The sequence below is a fragment of the Podarcis pityusensis genome (genome assembly GCF_964106645.2).
Source record: "Podarcis pityusensis genome assembly, chromosome: 2".
Lineage (NCBI taxonomy): Eukaryota > Metazoa > Chordata > Lepidosauria > Squamata > Lacertidae > Podarcis > Podarcis pityusensis.
Genome location: NC_138029.1, coordinates 66,996,961 through 67,021,406, shown reverse-complemented (window position 1 = coordinate 67,021,406; position 24,446 = coordinate 66,996,961). Strand labels below are relative to the sequence as shown.

The following is a 24,446-nucleotide window of genomic DNA, read 5'->3' as shown; positions in this document are numbered from 1 at the left end:
TAAGCATGCAAACAGATCCCCCAAAATCTGACAGGGCGAGTATTTCGAATCCAAAGTTAAACATCCAGGGTTTTTCCGCAATGTCTAAGGGATTCATATACACTCCAGTAAAATAATATACAGTGGTACCTCAGGTTAAGAACTTAATGTGTTCCGGAGGCCCGTTCTTAACCTGAAACTGTTCTTAACTTGAAGCACCACTTTAGCTAATGGGGCCTCCCACTGCCACCGCACTGCCAGAGCATGATTTCTGTTCTCATCCTGAAGCAAAGTTCTTAACCCGAGGTACTATTTCTGGGTTAGCGGAGTCTGTAACCTGAAGTGTATGTAACCTGAAGCGTATGTAACCTGAAGTGTATGTAACCTGAAGTGTATGTAACCCGAGGTACCACTGTACTGCACATACATAGGCCATTTCCCCTCCCACAGCATCTTATTAGTATGTGTATCAGTAACAAAGGTGGATGTTTGTGCAAATAAAATGTTAGGACCTGAAAGCTGCCAAAAACAGTTCATGCTCCAATTGATTTTAGACTTTCTTACGGTTAAATCAAAATTCAAGAAGAATAGAATACCAATCCACATAATGATAAAGGAACGCAGCAGGGGAAATTCACTCCTCCCTCATCTCAGTGTAAGGGAAAGTTAAGGGGAAAACTGTGTGCACTGTGCAGTCCATCACACACACAGTTTCCATCACAGAAACTATACACCACCCTCATCATCTGAGATAAAGTTTTGTATCTAAGATACAAAGTATATCAGAATATATTTCTTCTTCTCATTGAGGAATTTTGTGCAGGCACACCCCGATGTGCATCTCCTTTGTAATATTAAGACCAAAGAAGCAGGTACTGCATTTCTAAGTAGCAAAAATCTTTAAAGCAGGATTTTTTTTAAAAAAACCAAACCTGATTTAGTTACTGGGTTTATATATGTTTTCAAGTTCTGTTGGTGAGAATCTCCCAGAGCAGCAGTTTTGTATCACAGCTTAATTCTACCAGTTTGCCTGTTCGAAAATAAGAATAGCAATAGTCACATCACAGTGCTGGTGTGCTTTGAACTATTCAGCTGTTTCCTAAATTATGATGAAAACTAGCACATCAGTTTTATCGTCTGAACCACCTCTCATTTTATACAATGCTGCATAATGGGGAAGGATAAAAATTTATACGCTGCTGCTGACTGCTGTATGTCAAAAAAATAAGAAAAGAAAGAGAGACTGTGATGATAAAAACCTGATTTATGAAACTGTCACTTTATTGTTGCTGAATGAGAGAGGATTTTTAGTGGCGTGAAAAGGAGATCAGTTTAACAACCAATTACAGAATGATGGTGTTAGTGTAGAGGAAGAGTTTAATACCAGTACCACTATTTTTTACATTACAGTGAAGAAAAAGGTATTAAATCTCTTCTCCATGCCATGATACCTATATGTAACCCACTCTCAGACCTTAAGGTGATAAGAGAGGAGGAGTTGTTGTTGTTGTCTCCTCATCACAAGAGCTCTGAGGACTCATTTTGCAATGCATGTCAACAATAAACCTGTAAGAGCTTTTAACCTTTCCTTATTTATAAACAAGGATTTGTTTATTGGATTCAAGTTAGATTAGAATTGCCGCTTTATGACTGTTGTGAATTATAATGTTTGGAAATAATGCAAATGTATTCCATCTTTCATACTCTTACTTTACAGTTTTGACTTGATAGTTTATTAGGCATTAAGTAGCTATTTATGAACAGCAGCAGGTGAGGCAGGTTCTACTGGCTGTTTGTCCATGAGACCTTTGTTGTTGTTTAGTCAATTAGTCGTGTCCAACTCTTTGTGACCCCAAGGACCAGAGCACGCTAGGCACTCCTATCATCCACTGTCTCCCGCAGTTTGGTCAGACTCATGCTGGTAGCTTCGAGAACACTGTCCAACCATCTCATCCTTTGTCATCCCCTTCTCCTTGTGCCCTCCATCTTTCCCAACAACAGGGTCTTTTCCAGGGAGTCTTCTGTTCTCATGAGGTGGCCAAAGTATTGGAGCCTCAGCTTCAGGATCTGTCCTTCCGGTACTTCACATTTTATGGATTAAGAACATATACTCCTGCCTACTTTCTTCATGGGTACATGTGGTACACATTTACTGGGTACCTGTGATCACTCACTGCTCTCTGCTACACGCCCTTAATGTGGGACATGACAGTTTAAAACTAGCACACACACTTGTACACATGGTGTGCACTCTATTTGATCCTGAAATCTGCATCTCAACTTAAATTATTAAACACATACAAATCCATTTTAGTAATCCTCCATTAACTTGGGGACTTGTACTTTTGCCTTGTAAGGCAATCCTAGCCTATAAATCCTGGATTTGGATTGTTTTGGAAGTTCATGGGCCTTTAATAAATGAAGTTGCTGATGAGCAGAGGACTTTATAGTTAACTGGGATATAAGCACAATAGTCCAAGCTAAAGATCTGGTGTATCAATAATCGTCAGTGGTTTTCACTAAAAAAACCTCCCAAACTTACTCATACAAATGGTCTACTCACATTCATAACATTACGTGGGAGGCAGAAACTCATGTGCAATTGGGGCACTGCTTCTGGGGGCCTCTCCCAAAATATATATGGGAGCAGAGTTTTTTTTGCTTGTTGGCTTGGTGTTTTGTCAAAACTGCCACATCTACTAAAGGCTAGCAATATTTACATGGTAAAGTTTTCAGCAATCAGCTCTCCTGCAGAGTTGAAAGAATACAGTGGTGCCTCGCAAGACGAAATTAATTCATTCCGTGAGTTTTTTCGTCTAGCGAGTTTTTCGTTTTGCGAAGCACAAAATCCCATAGGAATGCATTGAAATTCAATTAATGCGTTCCTATGGTCAAAAAAAGTCCAAACAAAGCCAAATTTGGTACAACAAGAGTTTATTAAGTGCTCTTTAAAGTCACACATACTGTAAAGAGCATTTCAAAAATTGAAGGAACAATAAATTAAGTTTCTAAACATGACAGAAAAACATTTAAAAATCAACAAAGTGTATAGTACATTTTCTAAGACTCTGGGGGACAACTCGAAGAAGGTTCCTCTTCCACTCTTTGCTTCTTGCTGAAGAACCTGTCCATGGTCTGCTGCTTCATCCGCCTTTTCAGCACCTCCCTGAAAGGCTACATGACCCTCGTATCAAAAGTGTTCGCAAGGTCATGTGCCACGTGCTTGTCAGGGTGGTGCCGCTGTGCAAAAGCCTGCACATCCTTCCACTTCAGGCAAATGTCCCTCAGTTCTTTGGAGGACAGCCGTTCCTCAGTTGCTTCCTCCTCTTCCAGCGAAGCCTGCTCCTGCGCAGCCTCTGCCTGCAGTTCGACCTGCTCCTGGGTGGTCAGCTCGTGGTCGTGCTCCTCCACCAGCTCGCTGATGTCCTCCTCTGTGACCTCCAGGCCCATAGTCCTCCCCAAGGCAACAATGTCCTGCACCACTGTTGACTCTAGTGCATCAGAGTCACTTGGTGCCACACAGTCCGGCCACAGGCTGCGCCAAGCGCAATTCAAATTTCTCTAGCTGATCCCATTCCAGGCCATGGTGATCATCTTCAAGCAGGTGATGATGTCGAAGTGGTCCTTCCAGAATTCCCGCAGGGTGATGGTGGTGCAATCAGTCACCTCGAAGCATTGCCTGAAAAGCTCCTTGGTGTAGAGTTTTTTTAAATTGGCGATGACCTGCTGATCCATCGGCTGGAGCAGTGGAGTGGTGTTAGGCGGCAGGAACATGATGCTGATGAAGCTGAACTCCTCCAACAAGTCCTCCTCAAGGCCTTTAGGATGAGCAGGAGCATTGTCCATCAGAAGCAAAGCCTTCAGCGGCAGGTCGTTGTCCAGCAGGTACTGTTTGACAGCAGGGCCAAAAGCAAGATTGACCCAGTCCACAAACAGCACACGTGTGACCCAAGCCTTACTGTTGGATCGCCACATGACACTCAGCTACTCCTTGTCGACCTTGTGTTTCTTGAAGGCCCGTGGGTTCTCCGAGTGGTACACCAGCAGGGGCTTGATCTTCAGGTCGCCGCTTACGTTGGCACAGGAGAGCAGGGTCAGACAGTCCTTCATGGGCTTGTGGCCAGGCAACTTGGCCTCCTCCTGTGTGATGAAAGTCCTTTTGGGCATCCTCTTCCAAAACAGCCCGGTCTCCTCGCAGTTGAAGACCTGCTGTGGAACGTAGCCCTCCGTCTTCACAACCTCCAGGAACTCCGCTGCAAAGTCTTCAGCCGCAGAAACATCAGAACTGGCAGCCTCTCCATGCCTGACCACGCTGTGGATTCCAGATCTTGTCTTGAACCAGTCAAACCAGCCTCTGCTTGCCTTGAAGACTTCTGGCTCGCCTGAGGTTCCTGGCTGTTCCCGGACGAGGTCTGCGTGCAAGGCCTTGGCCTTCTCACAAATGACGGCCTCAGTCACTGTGTCCCCTGCACGCTGCTTCTCTTCTAACCAGATGAGCAGCAACTTCTCCACCTCCTCCAGAACCGCTGGGCGGTTCTTCACGATCCTGGTGACTCCCTTGGCTGCATCAGTCGCAAGGATCTTCTCCCTCATCTTCAGGATGGTCCCGATGGTCGATGGATTCCTCCCGTACTCCCTGGCAAGGTCTGTCACACGCATTCCACCGTCGTGCTTCCGGATGATCTCCTTCTTCATTTCCAGCGTAACCTTCTCCTTCTTCCCCTCGCCGGCCTCTGCAGCAGCAGTCTTCTTGGGTCCCATGGCAGCACAGCTCCTACCTGCGCAAACCCAAAAAAATAATAATCAGTGCTTCACATCCAAAAAATTCAAAAGCACCCAGCCACCCACCACACAGAAATTCAAACCCAGAACCAAGTCCTTGAATTCCAAACACCCCAACCCAAAATCCAAAAACCCCCAAAAAAGTTTTAAAAGTTTAACTTACCGAATGGCTGCAAAAGAAGTTTTGGAAAAGCTTCAAAAATCACCAAAGTCTTCAAAAACCTCAACTATTCCCCCAGCCACCCACCACACAGAAATTGCAAACCCCTCCCCAACTGTTGCAAACCCCTCCCCAACTGTTCCCCCAGTCACCCACCACACAGAAATTCAAACCCAGAATTTTTTTTTAAAAAAACAGCAGAGTGGCCCAATGGTCACAGAAAATCATAGAAATGAAGAAAAAAACCACACAAGCTTCCAGATTCTTGCAAACCCCTCCCCAACTGTTCCCCCAGCCACCCACCACACAGAAATTCAAATCCATAATTTTTTTTAAAAAAAACAGCAGAGTGGCCCAATGGTCACAAAAAATCATAAAAATGCAGGGGGGAAAAAACAAGCTTCCAGATTCTTGCAAACCCCTCCCCAACACCAAGTCCTTGAATTCCAAACACCCCAACCCAAAATCCAAAAACCCCCCAAAAAGTTTTAAAAGTTTAACTTACCAAATGGCTGCAAAAGAAGTTTTGGAAAAGCTTCAAAAATCACCAAAGTCTTCAAAAACCTCAAAAAAGGCTACCACACCGCGTGCTATGAGTTGCTCCTCGAAGTCAAGTCACAACTGCACCTCTTCAAGCAATGCACCCTGGGTATTAACGGTTTTACGAAAAAGGAAACAAACTTGCAAGGCGTTTCCATCTTGCGAAGCAAGCCCATAGGGAAATTCGTCTTGCGAAGCACCTCAAAAAACGAAAAACCCTTTCGTCTAGCGAGTTTTTCGTCTTGCGAGGCATACGTCTTGCGGGGCACCACTGTAAAAACCATCCTCTAAGGAAGTAAAATTCACCTATAATAACTTATCTCAAGACCAACAAGTAAACCAAACAGAAAGCTGTTTTCAGAAACTGTTCAGAAGGCACCTGTGACCAACCTCTGTAAGTGTGGCAATCCATGATAAAAAAAATACAGACCTGATCAGCTGTGTCTGCTATCTTTTTGCCTCTCTGAAACTTAACCAAGTACTGCAGAAAATGCTTGTGCTTGCTTTTACCAATTTGCTTTTAACGGTTTACTATTATGCTGAGTAAATACTTTTCAAGATTCTGCCCCACCCACCACCCTGGCCCAAACAACCAACACACCAAAGGTGTGTTACACTGGGGAACTGTTACATGGGAATATTCTGCATATCCAATACTAAGGAATAAAAGTCTCACAAAAACTTTTCCAAGGGGGGGGGGAAATGTTAGTACTTTGAAATATTATCTATCTTAGGTGGTTATGTCATGTTGGGAGATAACAAAGGGAGTTGTGATGAATGCTGTGGACTGAAATGACCCTAAACAAAACAAATACAATGATTGCAGAGTTATAAATTAAGCATATGTGGACAAATGCTAAGGTGTCCCAGCTCTTCCGTTTTCCCTTGATGTCATGAGTGCTATTAGTCATTGTAAGAAATAGAATGCTGAACTGGACAAGCATTTGCCTTTGAAGATTCCTCTGTTCTGAAAACCTATTAGCTGCTGAACATTCTCAGTCAATTTCTGCATGTCCAGAATGCAAAGACTTAGAGTTGTCTCCTCCAGCCATTAGGGTAAAAAGCCAAAAAGATCTGGATAAATTCCATTCTGATTTCCAGTCTATTCCCATCCGTTTGTTCCTAGGGCTCAATCTGTTCTCATGTAAAAATCAATTGGCATTTACCCCCCCTGGTGTAACAGTCAGCTTCCAGCTGTATTCAACTTCTATTTGAGCCAGTGATAGTCTTTCTGCTGACTTTAGTAGGAATTATAGAAAGCCATTCAATGACACTGGAATAATTCCTTAAGCAAAGAAAAGCAGTAGTGTAAAATATGACTTCCAGTTAATTTTTCAATTAACTTGCCACTGTAAAATTCATTTTTATGAGAAAACTTGAACCATCACCTGAATAAATAAAATAATTTTCTCTTGTGTCTGAGAATTACCGGTTTATCCCCTCCCCACATAAATTTCATTAGGAAAACATTCCCTAACCAGAACACAGTGATATACATACATTGTGTAACATTGCATAACATTATGGTAAACTTTTAAATATATTGCCTGTTATACGCACATGCCTAGAACTCTTGGATCTGATCTAGGGGGAAGAGTACTTTCTGGGCGAGAATGCAAGACAGTCAAGAACCTCCATAGACATCAGCTGTAACTTTAAGAACTTGTTCTTGAGCTTGCTTTTCCATCTTCCCTCCTCTTCCTTTTTCCTCTTGTGTCCTCTTTTTAGATTCCAAGCCTGATGGCAGGGAATCAGAAAATGATTTCTGTAAGTCACTCTGAGAGCCTTTTTGGCTAAAGGGCAGGGTACAAATTTTGTAAATATATAAATTAAAAAACTGTTCTGTGGGGGCAAGACTCAACTGCTGGCATGCTTTAGGCTGATTATGAACTGAAGCATGGTTAATTTAATTTATTTCTAATAAATTTAAGTACTTTTTATTTGGAAAACTACTCAAAAAATCCAACAATAAAATATTAAAAGTGGCTAGCAAGCAGTTAATAACAAAACACTCTCTCTGCAAAACTCCCTTTTTAGTACAACAGCAGCACATTTTATTAACTCCCGCCTGCCTCAAAATGGAAAGCCTGCCTTTCTACCCTATCAGGACTCCCAAGGTGGTTTCAAATTTACCAGCCATGCATATCTTATGGAACATTTGTTTTAGGGACATTATAAAATGGTTCATTTTCTTATAAGCATTTTCTGTGTTATTGCCACATTCCCAACAGCAGATATCAAGACTTCATTCAATAAAAACAATAATTCAGATTATGCCCATTAAATTCACAACCTGTTTAGCTTTGCATCTACCTTGCCAACACATACACAGCCATACAGGAATTCAATCTCTTAACTATTTAGGCTCATGCAGTTTATTATGGGGAAGTGCTAATACTAAAATTGGCTCAAGTAGCTCCCAATTTCACAGATGGAAATAGAAGTAAATTTAAAGCTTTACTTTTTGCACTGATGAATTGCAAGTATCTGCCAATCAAAGAATTAAGTAAGGAGTAACAGGTCAGTCCCTACCACCTCCCAGAAGAGGCATCTGTTGGAAAAGATGTGTCAAGTCAAAAGGCTCACTGGAAATCAAACAAATATTTAGCATAAATTTCTGGTGGAGATCTGGTTTGTTTGTTTTTTGTCCTAAAATCACACAAATGCCGATAAAATCAAACACATTTTAAAGCCTTTTCTCACGAGGTATAAAACTATTAAGCTTTTTAAAGTGTGATGATGATTATGATTCATCCTTTGCAATCAGGACTCAGGACAGGTTACAACAATTTGAAATGCAGAATTAAAAACAGTTAAAACAAATTAATAGGGTGGGTTTCACATCTCAGGTGTCAAAGGCCAGGGTAAAGTATAAGGCTACCAAAGGCACAACCACAAAAATGAATTAATATCAAGAGCTTCCTAATTTTAGGCTAAACTCACCCTTACAGACTAAAACAAACAAACAAACAAACACAAAACCACCACTTTTGGCACAAATAAAAAATTCTGAAATGGTACAGCAGAACAATCTGTAATGTTATTTCACTTTATTCTTAAGTATTTATATATTTTCTAGACATACATAACAAATAGACGTATAATCTGCATCTCTTTCTATTAGGGTAGCTAACATTCTTTCTTCAGGGGAACAATCATATGTCATGACACCACTTTTCCCATGGGACAGACTGTCCCAGATTTCGAATAAAATGCACTCAATCTACCGCTTGAAGCAGGGGTAAAGCTTTTATCGTTATTTTTTAAAATGAGGAAACCTCCCCCCCAAGCTCTGAAGGTATCCTACTATTCTGAAGGACTAGATGATGTCACTCTGATGATATCATAGAATCATAGAATCATAGAGTTGGAAGAGACCACAAGGGCCATCGAGTCCAACCCCCTGCCAAGCAGGAAACACCATCAGAGCACTCCTGACATATGGTTGTCAAGCCTCTGCTTAAAGACCTCCAAAGAAGGAGACTCCACCACACTCCTTGGCAGCAAATTCCACTGTCGAACAGCTCTTACTGTCAGGAAGTTCTTCCTAATGTTTAGGTGGAATCTTCTTTCTTGTAGTTTGGATCCATTGCTCCGTGTCCGCTTCTCTGGAGCAGCAGAAAACAACCTTTCTCCCTCCTCTATGTGACATCCTTTTATATATTTGAACATGGCTATCATATCACCCCTTAACCTCCTCTTCTCCAGGCTAAACATGCCCAGCTCCCTTAGCCGTTCCTCATAAGGCATTGTTTCCAGGCCTTTGACCATTTTGGTTGCCCTCCTCTGGACACGTTCCAGTTTGTCAGTGTCCTTCTTGAACTGTGGTGCCCAGAACTGGACACAGTACTCCAGGTGAGGTCTGACCAGAGCAGAATACAGTGGCACTATTACTTCCCTTGATCAAGATGCTATACTCCTATTGATGCAGCCCAGAATTGCATTGGCTTTTTTAGCTGCCGCGTCACACTGTTGGGTCATGTCAAGTTTGTGGTCAACCAAGACTCCTAGATCCTTTTCACATGTACTGCTCTCAAGCCAGGTGTCCCCCATCTTGTATTTGTGCCTCTCATTTTTTTTGCCCAAGTGCAATACTTTACATTTCTCCCTGTTAAAATTCATCTTGTTTGTTTTGGCCCAGTTCTCTAATCTGTCAAGGTCGTTTTGAAGTGTGATCCTGTCCTCTGGGGTGTTAGCCACCCCTCCCAGTTTGGTGTCATCTGCAAATTTGATCAGGATGCCCTTGAGTCCATCATCCAAGTCGTTGATAAAGATGTTGAATAAGACCGGGCCCAAGACAGAACCCTGTGGCACCCAACTAGTCACTCTTCTCTCTTTTTTTAAAAAAATGATATTTATTAAGCATTTTAAAGTTACAGAAAAAACAAAGAGACAGAAAAGAAAAAAAAGGGAAAAGCAAACAGCAGTCAAACAATACAAATCAGTAAAAATAAAAGAAACAAAGACTAAACACATCAAAATCCAAAAAACAAAAGTAAACCACAAACATTTAAAAACATATCCAATATTCCCAAATCCTTAACTGTCATTGCCTTATTTCATCGACCTCCTCACACCTCTCTTTTTTGTATTCCAGTTATTAATTATAACAGCAAATCCTTCCCATTTTTCATAATATTCTGTCATTAAATTACCTTAATCTATTTTAACCTTATCTTACTATAAAAGACCCTAGAACTTAAAACTTAAATCTTATTTATACCAATTTCTCATAACCATAACATATTCTTGCATAGTTCTTTTTAACATTTCTGCTAAAGCCAAATAGTTTCATTCCAACATTTTTCTAATACTCATTAATTTTACAAAACAATCCTAAATAAAATTTTTTTAAAAAACTTTCTTCCAATCTTCATCCAACGTCTCTTCCTCCTGGTCCCGGGTTTTGTCAGTCCTTTCTGTCCCATCCATCTAGTTCATTAACCTGGTAACCTTATATCCGAGGCCCTTAAGTCTCTTCCATGAACCTTTCGCAGATCTTCTTCATATTTATACCTGTACTTTACTTTGTCTCCTGGTCCTTTCACTCGTGGAAACTCCAACATGACAGTATTTTTCCATAATCCACACTGAACTCCATATGGTATTTAAAAGCATGTTTCAAAGTCCCTCCAAAGTTGAGGACCCCCACAACCCAAAACTCCTCACGGCCCATTGCCAGACTTGAAAAGTCAAGACATCCCTGCATAGGGGGGTCTATCCAGCCCCCCATCTCCAAGCCCAACAAAACTCTATCTCTCCAAATCTGGCTTTTTCCAAGTTCATTTGTCAAATCCAACAACTCATGTTCCTGCTGGGCCACAGCTCCCTCCATCTCTGCCACCCGAGGTCCAACAACAATCTCCTCCCTCATCTGATCTGTCAGAGCACACTCCTGAGTTGATTCCTGGGTGGGTTCTATATAGATACCCACTACCTGTCCAAAATTTCTAATCGCCACAGTCATCAAATCCGTCTTCTCATGTAACTGTTCCAATAAAGCACTTGTCTTACAGAAAGCACGCACCAGAGCCTCTGAGTACATTGTTATGCAAGGTCAGAAGTCTGTTCCCACGATCTTAATCTGTTTGCAGCTGCGAAGCTCCCCAGTTCAAGTTTAATAACAGTTTCACAAGCTCCCTCTAGGGGAAGAACGTCTATTTGTATCAATCTCTTTTCTTCTTCTTCTTCTTTTTTTTAACAACAGATCTAACAACAAAGTTTCCTTTTTCAGATATTTTGTCAGTATTTGTTCCTCTTCTTGTTTCTCTTCTTTTAACTATCTGTCAAAAACATTTATCTATAGTCAATGAACTTCCCAAAAACGTCTGTCCTGACATCCCGCTCCCAGGTTCAAGACAGTGGAAAATTACTTTTCTTTACACTCTCTCCTGCAAGTTTAAACCATCCGGAAAAAATCCCCCCTCTTCTCCTGCTTCCGAAGGGGGTTCAGTAGTTTTAAATGGTGAAAGTTGATCCTTTACAAACAATTTTCTGAACTCTAGTTTGCCATGTCTTTGCTTTAATCTATCTACAAGAAACGGAAGGCTGACTTCCTGTTTAGACCTTCCCGCTTCAGTGCCAAATTAAGGAGAATTTCCTAATCCAATTTTCCCTTCTACTCACAGATCGTTGTTTAAAGTCCAATTGTCCAAATTTGATCTGCTCACGGGTAGTTGTTTTTGTAGCCAAATTGTCCCAGGAAAAAGGTAGCGCTCTCCGGCAACAGCTGTGCGGCTTCGCTCCACGGAATAAGCAGTTGACTCTCAGCACCGCGCCACTAGCCCCTCTTCGCTCCGGAGCCCGTAGTTGGGTTCCTTTACGGATTGGGGGGGCGCAAAAGGTGCCCGCCAAGTCCCATGGCCACAGGCTTCCTCCGCCTGTGATTTATGAAGGGCCCCGCTTCGCCGTAGCGGAACAGACCCGTTTTCCGTGGAGCCAGTCCCTCCGGATCAGAGGGAGTCCGCCATTACCGATGGCGCCACCCCAGAACCCACTAGTCACTCTTCTCCAGGATGAAGAGGAACCATTGATGAGCACCCTTTGGGTTCGGTCAGTCAGCCAGTTACAAATCCACTGAGTGGTAGCATAGTCAAGACCGCATTTTACCAGCTTCTTTACAAGAATATCATGGGGCACCTTGTCAAATGCCTTGCTGAAATCAAGGTAGGCTACATCCACTGCATTCCCTTCATCTACCAGGCTTGTAATTCTGTCAAAAAACGAGATCAGGTTAGTCTGACATGACTTATTTTTCAGAAATCCATGCTGACTATTGGTGATCACAGCATTCCTTTCTAGGTGCTCACAGACTGTTTGCTTAATGATCTGCTCCAGAATCTTCCCTGGTATTGATGTCAGACTGACTGGGCGGTAATTCTTTGGGTCCTCTCTTTTCCCCTTTTTGAAAATAGGGACAACATTTGCCCTCCTCCAGTCTGCCGGGACTTCGCCTGTTCTCCAGGAATTCTCAAAGATGACTGCCAGTGGTTTTGAGATCACATCTGCCAGTTCTTTAATACTCTTGGATGCAGTTCATCTGGCCCTGGAGACTTGAATACATCTAAACTAGCCAAGTATTCTTGTACTATCTCCTTAGTTATTCTGGGCTGTGTTTCCTCTGCTGAATCATTTGCTCCAAATTCTTCAGGTCGGGCATTGTTTTCTTTATCGGAGAAGACTGAGGCAAAGAAGGCATTGAGGAGTTCAGCCCTTTCTGTGTCCCCTGTTTGCATTTCACCATCTTCTCCTCTGAGTGACCCCACTGTTTCTTTGTTCTTCCTTTTGCTACGAACATACCCATAAAAGCCTTTTTTGTTGTTTTTAACCTCTCTAGCAAGCCTGAGTTCATTCTGTGCTTTAGCTTTTCTGACTTTGTGTCTACACATGCTGGCTATTTGTTTGAATTCCTCTTTGGTGGTTTCCCCCCTTTTCCATTTTTTGTACACATCCTTTTTTAATCTTAACTCAGTTAAAAGTTCTTTAGATAGCCACCCTGGCTTCTTTAGGCACCTTCCATGTTTCTGTCTCATTGGTATTGCCTGAAGTTGTGCTTTTCCCATCATGAACTCCCTTTCCTTTTAGTATTATTGTCCATGGGATCTCACCCAGCACTTCCCTAAGTTTTATGAAATCGGCTTTCTTAAAGTCAAGAAATTGAGTCCTAGTATGCTTGGCTGCTCTTTTCCGCTGTATAGTAAACTTCAGAAGAGCATGATCATTTTGATGACATCACTTTGGGCCAATCTCAGTTTGCACCTATTAATACAACCAACCTAAGGGTAGATTTCATTATTGTATTTTACAGTCCTTTGCCAACAGGTCAATCCATGTCATTACTTGAGCTTGGGACTGAAGGAGCTAAAAACATAAAAAGCAAAATATGATTACTCTATAAGAACAATAAACCATATTTGCATTAGCAAATTTGACCCCCCACCCTCAAACAAACAAACAAACAAAACAGACATGAATTAGAGACAACAGGAACTTTCTTTTTGGGACTACACAGACCAAAGTCCAAAATGAAAAAAAATATCCAAGACAAAGATTATTATTGGTCCTAATCTACATTAGTGGTGTTGCTCTCCCTGTCCGTAAATCATAACAAATGGCTTTCTATCATATGCAACACATGGGGAAACCTCAATATTCTTCTTATTCTTCAATATTCTTCTTCTCCTTATTCGCAAGATCAGGGTTTTTCCACAACTGCAACAGGCATAAGGAATCAATACATGCAGCCTTCAGCAATGATAAATAAAATTCAGCTGAAGAGGCAGACATTTCTTAGGTCGCTTCAGACCCTTCCATGTACTCACAGAGCATACTGACAACATTAGCCCTTCAGCTAAATAGAAAAAATAAAGCAAAACAAAAGAGGTGTTCAAAAGTATATCCTACTGATCATTTCTCAAGGACTGCTAAGCGAGGAATATTTCAGATTCCAGTGGAGAGTAGAAGGAATGGAACACAATGGCTAGGGATGTCTAGCAGTTTCCTTTTAAGTTACTGACTTGAAATAGTTCATTCGGGAAGCAACTTACTTTAAAATCAGATTCCCCTGTCTCAAGAAGCAACTCAAGAATTCTTCTCTAAGAAACCACTATGGAATTTTTATAGCAGCATTTGTCACAAAAATATATGATGTAGTTCCTTTTGCTATCAGAATATACTGAAAAATAATTTAAACTGTCTCCCAGAGTTATCTATAGTGAGTCCATGACATTGTTGTTAGCAAGCGGGCTCCGAGAACAGCATAGAAATGAGGAAAATAAGCTACTGCCCTCAAATAGATAGGCATAAAAATTATTGGTTTCTAGAAACAAATGCTTAAAGAATTATTACTGGATCCAGAACATATTAAAGGGACATCAGAGTGCCCCTTTAGTTAAGGAAAGTAGCCCCGCCCAAAGGTTCTGCCATTATAAGTCTCAACATTCTATAGCTTATAAAAATGGCACAGGCTGAGCTAATAACTTGAAACCTGGCGTGATCTATCTTATGAGGTCTATGAATGTGCCAAATTTCCAATGAATCCAAGAAAAATTTTCACAGCTACAGCAAGTAAAAAGTGACAGATGTGGATGCTCTGTCATGTTTTTTAAACCAATTTTTAGAATTTCACATTTCTTTCCCATTTTGGTGGTGGTGGGGAAATGGTATACTTTATTTAGGCTCATCAAGAAAGGCTGTATTTCATTGGTTTGATCAACAGCAATTTAAAGCTATTAATGTTCTCCTGCCACATTATAGTCTATGGCAACATCTAAGGTGATGTGTGCACCTAGGGATTTCTGAAGTTTCATTTTTTTGGTGGCCAGGACTAGAATGTTTGCAGAATGAGCCAGCCAGTGCAATGTCTACTCCTTTTGCAACAGTGTGGTTGTATGTTCACAAACGTATCTGGGCCCAAGGGCAAATCTGGAAACTTGAGAAACTGTTGTAGGCACCACACAACCACCCATGCGCCACACAACGACACCTCAACCACACAAGACCCTGCAAGCATGCAACTACTGAAAGCATACAACTCCATCTACCTCCAACCCCCTGCAATGCAGGAAACACAACCAAATCTCCCTTCTCTTCTCCTCATCCATATGGAGGCTAGTAGCTACTGACACCACCGGAACGCGGGTGGCGCTGTGGTCTAAACCACAGAGCCTAGGGCTTGCCAATCGGAAGGTCGGCGGTTCAAATTCCCTCGATGGGGTGAGCTCCCATTGCTCAGTCCCTGCTCCTGCCCACCTAGCGGTTTGAAAACACATCAAAGTGCAAGTAGATAAATAGGTACCGCTCCAGCGGAAAGGTAAACGGCATTTCCATGCGCTGCTCTGGTTCGCCAGAAGCGGCTTAGTCATGCTGGCCACATGATCCGGAAAAACTGTCTGCGGACAAAGGTCGGCTCCCTCGGGCCAGTAAAGCAAGATGAGCGCCGCAACCCCAGAGTCATTCGCAACTGGACTTAACTGTCAGGGGTCCTTTACCTTTTTTTAAAAGCTACTGATAGGTACTCTCTTCTTCATTAATTTGTCTAATCCTCTTTTAAAGCCATCTAGGTTAGTGGTTGTCATTGCCTCATGTGGGAGTGAGTTTCATAGTTAAACTATGTGCTTTTATCTGCCCTGAATCTTTCATATGCTAGCAAACGTTCAGGTACACAATCTATTTTTGACCATTCAAGTGTGTCACTAAAAGTCAGTTGTTCAGTCATAGAATTGGTTGTATCAGACCATTCCAGGAGCAGCATCTTTTCCTACACCATTAGCTCCTCTTGTAATGCTTGGTATTGATTTTTCTTTTATGATCTTTCAGTACATTTGAACATTTCTATGTTTTTGCTGCTAGCAATCTTCACTCAAATGTTATTGTTCTTCAAGCTTTAACAATTTTCCAGTCCCATGAATCAATCAAGACAAAAGTTTTGGAGGCTCATGAAATCTCTAAGTCAACGGCAAAACAATTTATTGGGCGATATTGGTAACAATTGTAAACCTAGACTTGGTTATTACACATATTAAAAGCTCCCTTTTATAGAGTTCTTTAGATAGTTAGTGAAGCAGTCTGGAAGGACAGCATTCTGTTTCTTTCGTTATATCTGGGGCTAATCCTCATACAAATAGTCAACGTAAAATGTGAAGATCCACTGATGACTTGCTTACATTTTGACTGAAGGGGGCCTTATATTTCAGGAAGACTACTTCAAAAAAATGGTTCTGTTTTAGGGCAACATTGGATATAAACAAACAGTGCTAAAATCCATGCAGATTTGGGTGTGTGGAAGCAAACGAGTTTTACTTCAGACTTGAGAATGTGGACAAGGTGCTTGGATTGGTCAGGGCGACCCCTTGCCTTCTGGATCTTTGCCTATCTTGGCTGATAAAAACTAGCAGGGAACTAATTAATTAATATTTCCACTCACTGTAAAGCCCTCATTTATTTTCCTAACTCCCTTCACCTGCTGCAGCCCTTAATTAATTGCACTGCTTCTAACATCCGCTTCACAGTCTCCTCCTCACTTGATTTCCCTAAAAATCTGACAGGATCTGACAGGATGTGTGTTTGGAATAGGCAGAACTTGGGCTCATCCAGGGGAACTTACTCTTGCATAAGTTCCCAAAAAAGGAAAGTGGGCATGGGGTAGACTAGGACACAGAGACACCCCTATTTCAAGTCACATGACCTGGCAATCCAACAGAGTTTATGCTGGTCAAAAGATTTTTTCCTTTCATCAAAACATTAACACCCTGCCTTTCTAAATATTTAAAAAAAAACCCTCAGGGCAGTGACATCACAAGGGAAAATCCTTATTGGATTGATCACATGGGTAATCCTTGGCTATCTAAGAGGCAAAGTGCTTGCAAAAGGATGAGAGAGTAGAAGGGAATTGGATCACATTTTGGATCGGTTCCTATGAAGTGTCAACATTCAGCACCTTGCCAGTTCTGAAGGAGTTTATCTGCAGTACAACATGGAATGCAATTCCTACTCATTCCTTGGCAAAGCACCTGCAAATTGACCAGAGACTGGGAGGTACAGTGCTGCGCATTGCGCTGGGGATGACCTCCTTTAAACTGGCAAGCATTAGCAAATCATTATGTTGCAATGCAGTGTAACATAATTCCTCTCCCACACATCATTGCCCAGTGCTTGTAAATTAACTAGAGAGGGGAAAGAACCATACAGTAAACATTTCCCCACTTTCCACAGTAGCCCTTAAAAACACCCACTGGTGGGGCAACATTGGCATTTGACAAAATATATGCTGCAACACCTTCCCTGCTATTTCAGTTTGGCCAACCAGAAGTATGGTTAGCATTTCATTTAAAATATTATTGTTGGGGTTTTTTTCCTTTCAACTGGAGAGGAAGCTTTGATAGGTTTTTAATTATAATCTTCCTTTGCAGAGTCGTTGAGCTCCTTCTCTACTCATGTTTCCTGATCCATAACTCACTTCTGCTGTGATATGTTCATATTTTAACTCATTATAATGAAATTGCAAAGCCAGCAACTTTTGGGCCTTTGTATCCATGATTACAAGAAAACAAAGCCTGAAATGTTGTCGCAGCTTTGCATATGGATGATTTCCCCCCCTTGACTCTTTCAAAAGAGTACCAGCTTATGCTTCCTGCTGCTTATCCTTCCCCATTCTAATTAAACAATCAATAAAGTATATTTCACATTTCAAATGGACTTTGATTTTATGGGTCTCGGCTGAATGAGAGACTGCATGGTCAAAACTCATGTTTTGCACATTTCAGCAATTCTGATAAGCAATGGTTAGGAACAATTGTCAAGTTCTGAGACGGCCACTGCAGCAAGAAACTCGTGTAAAACTTAATAGCAAAATACACTGCAGTAAATCATTCTGCATTTTCTTCCATAATCAGAGAGTAGAAGGAGAAAAACATAAGCTATCCAGTCTTTATATGTGGAATACAGTATTAAATGAGCTCAGTATTTCTGCTCCTGAACAAGAAACAAAATCCATTTATATATTATTAACAGCAATATAATTGTTTAAATATTTAACTTCAATGTCTCTCTTATTAGAACTGATACATTAATCCGGACTTGGTTAACAAGTCACAAGCATGGCTAATGGCAACAACTGAGTGTACAAAACAAGGACTCCAGCAGTGTGGAGGGCCAGTTTGCTTGCATCCACTAGACAGGAGGCTCAAACTCCCAAGGCTAGACTTTGAAATATTACTCCATGGATGACATAGACTGAGTAACAAATGTTTCAGCCCCGGTGCTCCAGTTGCTGCCACTGTAGCCTCCACAAAGACCACACATACCGTATTTTTCGCACCATAGGACGCACTTTTTCCCTCCTAAAAAGCAAGGGAAAATGTGTGTGCGTCCTATGGAGCGAATGCAGGGGGGAGGCAGGCGGGAAAAGCCCTCAAGAGCCGCACACAAGCTTCGTGCGCTCTTGCGGGCTTTTCTCTAGGAGGGAGAAGGGACTGACTGGCTGCAGCAGTCCCTTCTCCCTCCTGGGGGAAAAGCCCCCAAGAGCGGCACCCTCTTTAAAGGCTGCGCGGCTCCTGCGGGCTTTTCTACGAGGTGGGGGAATCCCCCCCCCGAAAAGCCAGGAGAAGCCGCACAGCCCCTTTAAAGAGCGTGCGGCTTCTGCGGGAGTTGGGGGAAGCTGCAGCAGATTCCCTCCTCCCGGGCTCCCTTTGAAGCGGCAATGTGGGAGGGGAGCAGCTTACACTCGTGTAAGCAGCTCCTCTCCCACTTTCCTCCTTCAAAGCAACTACGGAGGAGGGAAGGAAGGGGACCATGGATCCTCCGCTGCTCGAGGCTACAGCGGATTCCTCCTCCGTAATTGCTTTGAAGCAGGAAAGTGGGAGGGGGGCAGTTTACACTCGTGTAAGCAGCTCCTCTCCCACTTTCCTGCTTCAAAGCAACCACGGAGGAGGGAAAGAGGGGACCCATGGATCCTCTTCGCTGCTCGAGGCTGCAGCAGATTCCCTCCTCCTGGGCTCCCTTTGAAGCAGCAAAGTGGGAGGGGAGCAGCTTACACTCGTGTAAGCAGCTCCTCTCCCACTTTCCTCCTTCAAAGCAACTACGGAGGAGGGAAGGAAGGGGACCATGGATCCTCCGCTGCTGGAGGCTTCAGCGGATTCCTCCTCCGTAATTGCTTTGAAGCAGGAAAGTGGGAGGGGGGCAGTTTACACTCGTGTAAGCAGCTCCTCTCCCACTTTCCTGCTTCAAAGCAACCACGGAGGAGGGAAGGAAGGGGACCATGGATCCTCCGCTGCTGGAGGCTTCAGCGGATTCCCTCCTCCGTGATTGCTTTGAAGCGGCAATGTGGGAGGGGAGCAGCTTACACTCGTGTAAGCAGCTCCTCTCCCACTTTCCTGCTTCAAAGCAACTACGGAGGAGAGAAGGAAGGGGACCATGGATCCTCCGCTGCTCACGGCTGCAGCGGATTCCTCCTCCTTGATTGCTGGGAGTTTCTCTGGGCAGGAATTCCCTCAGCTTAAGTGGGGTGGGGGAAGTGTGGCAGGTAGGGGGGTACTGAGAGACACATGTCTCTCAGATGAAAATTGGGAGTGGGCATTGTGTGAAGTGGCTGTGGATCTCCTGCCACAGAACTGTAGGACTGTATAGAGTTGGGAGGGCCACCCAAGGGTCATCTAGCCCAGCCCCCTCACAATGTAGGAATCACAGCTAAAGAACGCCAGGCAGATGGTCCCCCAACCGCTGCTTAAAAGCCTCCAGTGGTGGAGACCCCAAACACCTTCCGAGGTCATAGAATTGCAGGGTTGGAAGGGAACCCCAGGAGTCATCTAGTCCAGCCCCGGTGGACAGCGGGCGCAATCCATCCCGTTGCGCAAGACTAAAGATGCTGTGCAAGGCTAAAGAAGAAGCCAAGGCAGTGAGCGGGATGGATCGCGCTTGCTGCCTTGTCTTCTTTAGCTGCACTGGAGAGGTTTAGCTCCTGGCTGGAGAGGTTGTGCGGCTATGGATCCCGCGCACTGTCTTGGCTTCTTTGCTCTTTGGGGCTGGGGGGGGAACCCGGGCTTCCCCCGCAGCCCCGAGAAGCTCTGGGAGAAGTGGACAGGCTGCATATTTTTTTCCTTGATTTCCCCCTGTAAAAACTAGGTGCGTCCTGTGGTCCGGTGCGTCCAATAGAGCGAAAAATACGGTACTTTCTGTCCCCCTCCATATAACCATCCCTCCTCATTTTTCTTATTTCCATCAGTTAATCATCTATCATCATCATCACCCTCAGAGGGGTTTTCCTGTTCATTTCCTGCTGACTTCTTGTTATTGGCAAGCAAGATTTCTTTATTTCCTCTTCCCCATAACTTAATTTTTGCCAATAATGCACCAGTATTTGACCAAATATACTGTTTCCAATGCTATCTTGTGCGGACCCATAGTTGCCCTTGACTGGACTTGACTGTCCAGGGGTCCTTTACCTTCACCTTTTAAATCTTGAATATGGGTAATGTACCTTTGAGAATGCACAGAGCATCTTTTCCTCACTACTGCCGCCTCCTGCCCTGATCCCAGATTTAGAATTTACCAGCAGGGTGTTGTTGTTTTCTAAGCACGTTATTCTGTCCCGCCTCCCAAAATCCACTCTTGCTTTCTCTTCACCACCTTCCCTATTCAATCCAAAGTATATCTGTTTTAACTTCTTTGCAGTTAAGGAACAGACAGCAGCCTTTATTTAGTAAAAAGAAAAGAAAAGACAGAATTTGCATGCAGCACTAAAACCCTTACATGGAAAATTCAGAGGGGGAGAAAAACAGGAAATACATTTATATAACACACTTCACTGCCTTCACACCACCACACCCTGAAATGGTCCACAGTGGGAGTAAGGCTTAATGTTTCCAAATTAAGGCACGGCTACTGAGCTCTGAGAAAACAAGGCAAGCTTGTGTTCTGGGAAGATGATGCCAGCACTCTCCCATTGAGAAAGCCTGGAATGCCATTTCTATGTACTCCCCCTCAACCACACCCCTAAAGACAGAAGAAAATGGGTGTGGAAATTTGCTTTCCCTTTTCATCCTGGAGAATAAGAGGTCAAAAGCAAGTCCAGAGGAAAACAGCACCGGCATGTTAAATTGCCTGTATAACCCCTTCCATAGCAAAATATCAAGGCTGTTTTGTTTTTTAAACTCAAGAGTCCTTGAAGAGTTGCTTGGGTTTCTGTGTGGGACATGTTCAGAACAGAAAACCCTGAGAAAAGATAGGTGCACATTCCCTTCTAGATCTGAGTCACTGCAACTGCCATAGTTTCCCTTGCAATAAAGCGTCAGGAATATTCCATATCCAATAACATAGAGTCTGAGACTGTGGTTTCCATAACGTTATAAGCATCTAGTCTATGACTGACATTTTTTTCTACTAGAGCAGGAAAAAAGGAAAGGAAAAAGAAAAAGTGAGAAGGGGATGCACCATACAAATGTTTAGGGCTAGAGTGTAACAGACACAAGCAATATTATTTGTGATACACTTCAAAGATTAATTAGTAATTGAGAGTTCTCACACTCTAACAACAGAGAGATGACAATTCATCCCAGAAACATGTGATCTTGTATATATGGACAACTTAGTCAGTGGCTATATTTTATCTCTTGACTGAGCTAATTTTCTCCTTCAGCTCTCTTACACACCTTCTTTAATGAATACATGCTCCTCTGATTAAATTAACATTTTTGTCTACCTAATTAGCCGAAAAAACCTATGCTGAGCTGATCCAGGAGCAGCTTCATTACTGTTCACTGGTGCATGTTTGCTACCCATCATTGTCAGCTCAATGGGCTAATGATTAGAAGAACATTAGGTTTGGTTAATTTGGCTTTCCTTGGCAATCGTTATGCCAATCTAGCCTCTGAATTGACCCTTTAGGACTGACACAGATGTTTTAATCATGCAGATGCATTCATTATCCTGCTTCAGTCTGGTTGGCGAAGTTTGTGGCACAGGAGCATGATCTGAAACCGAAGCTAACTAAGGAGACCCTTCCTTATTCTTCTGGTCCATCTTTTCAACCAGCGCACTTGAGGCAATGGCTAATGAGAATTATAAGTAAAAATCTGCTTACCCGTGCCTGATGCATTAATAAGTACAATCACCAGAAAGTTGTGCCACTGCCTGCCTGGTAACATAAACATAAGTTGCTTAATGCCTCATTAATGTACATCAGTTAATGAAATCAAACCAGAGATAATGAACAGATGCAGTTGGGTAGACAGCTGCCACTAAAAACAAGGCTCACCAGAAACTCTCTCATGACTCAGAGCACAGATAATTAGACAAAACCCCTTAAGTCAATGGAACACTTAGACATCAATTATGAATATCATCACTTGCCTGCTGAAGGAAGAAAATATGCACCATATTTTCCATCTGCCACATGGATTGCTATACCAGCTTCAGAAGGAATTTGGATTTGGAGAGTGCAAGAAGTATTAGTTAACTTGGTGTCATCAAGTCAGTCTTCTGATGCTCATCATGGCCTTGTACAAGATGAGCAGCTGTGGACTGCCTGTGGACTCTGTTTTGCCAGGACAATGTTAGACGTTTGATCACAGTAAAGGTAAAGGGACCCCTGACCATTAGGTCCATTCGTGGACAACTATGGGGTTGCGGCGCTCATCTCGCTTTGCTGGCCGAGGGAGCCAGCATACAGCTTCCGGCTCATGTGGCCAGCATGACTAAGCAGCTTCTGGCAAACCAGAGCAGCACACGGAAACGCCGTTTACCTTCCCGCTGGAGCGGTACCTATTTATCTACTTGCACTTTGATGTGCTTTCGAACTGCTAGGTTGGCAGGAGCAGGGACCGAACAATGGGAGCTCACCCCGTCACGGGGATTTGAACCGCTGACCTGATCAGCAAGCCCTAGGCTCTGTGGTTTAACCCACAGCGCCACCTGTGTAGTAAAGGTAAAGGGACCCCCATTAGGTCCAGTCACAGTATTGATCACAGTAGTAATGTGCAAATGCCCAAGTGCCACTAAACCAAAGTACCTAATTTCACTCTTTCTTTTTTTTTGAATATATTTACTCAGGTTGTGCTTGGACACTTCCCCTGAACTTCCCAGACTCGGTAGATATGCCCTGTGCCACCCTGGGGGCAACCCACACTGAAGCAATTTGGGTGGCAGATCTAAGGTTTTAAAAGAGGCCGATGGGGATGCACTGGCACCTTGCAGGATCAGATCCTTCTGCTTAAGAGCTGTTCAGCAGGAGGATCCAGTGCTGCATGGAGCTGCTTCATAGCTGTTGAGCAGAAGCATTGGTCTTGTGCAGTGTAGGGCAGGAAGAAGAGCTGCAACACTGGGCCTTCAAGGAGACACAACCACCAGACAAGTATGGCCTAGTTCTCTTCCCATGCTTTCCCCACCCTGCCTGCCCGATGCCCCACCCTGCCCTGACAGCTATGGATTGCTTTGTCAGAGCGGATTGATTTATTGCTCAGATAAGCCTGAGGTCCGGCACGCTTCCCATCGCAGGCCTCTGCATTCCAGAAGTCCGACACAACTGAGCATAGCAGAGATCAACAGCGGCAAGAGAAAGACTGCAAAAAAACTCCAGTGCCTTCTTCAGTGTGCTTAAATAAAGTCCACTCAGGATCTTAGCAGCTAAAAGCAGTTTTATTTACAGCAGACTATCCATTATCTATCACAGCGAACAGCATCGCGAAAACACGTCCTCTCTCCTCAAAAGCCTCCTCAAAAGCCTCCCAAGGCTGTGAAGATTGAGCAACGCAGTGCTCCATCTTCCCCCACATGCTTGAGTCCATCAAACCTAACTTGCAGCAATTCATGGCTATGTGTATTTACTGGTAACTTATCTGAGACATACCAAATGTGCTTGATTTGACTTTTGGGGCCTCACATTTCCTGGATGGCCCCATTCATAACTTTGCATACTATGTAAAAGTTCTGGGATTGTGTTGTATTATTCTATCAGCCTTCTGTGCCATAATCATTCCTCTGGAAATAGCTGCCTGTCTGATGCCCTGAAATCTTAAGCCAAAGCCAAATGGTTTTATGCATTAGTAAACTTTTTATGAATTTGTTAACATGCTCCTGTGTTCCACCTGGGGTCTCTTATTCTTTCCACTTCTTGCATCTCTCTGTAACATTGAGGAATAGGTGAAAAACACCTCTGTTTATTAGTGAACCTTGGATAGCCTCTAGATAAATATGGATATTTTCTGTGCATCCAACACAGAAACTTGTTCACATCTTTTCCCCTGAAGCATTTCACTGAGACTGTTTGTAGTTTGCTTTTCATTATCAAGCTTTGCTGAGCTAAACATTTTGTTTAAGGAAAATAACAAATTCAATAAAGAAAGAAGCTAAAACATAACATATGCTTGTTTGCCGATATCTGACTTAATGGAACAGAAGACTCCAGTTTGAGTCCTCAAAGCTACACCTGTCTATCAGCCAGAAAACAACAATAATCAAAGAACAGAACAGAAAAGCCATTCACAAACAAAAA

General features: G+C 43.0%; 1 protein-coding gene and 1 pseudogene across 3 annotated transcripts in view; both read right to left on the bottom strand.

Moving 5' to 3' along the window:
- Positions 1 to 24,446, bottom strand: part of SGCD (sarcoglycan delta) — a 420,649-nt gene that overhangs the window by 128,355 nt on the left and 267,848 nt on the right. The gene's annotated exons all lie outside the window — the stretch shown is intronic.
- LOC308472119 (tigger transposable element-derived protein 1 pseudogene) lies at positions 3,703 to 5,730 on the bottom strand (annotated as a pseudogene). The gene is made up of 2 exons (XR_013991591.1): positions 5,427 to 5,730; positions 3,703 to 4,757 (listed from the first exon to the last, which is right to left on the bottom strand). The product of XR_013991591.1 is annotated as a tigger transposable element-derived protein 1 pseudogene (transcript).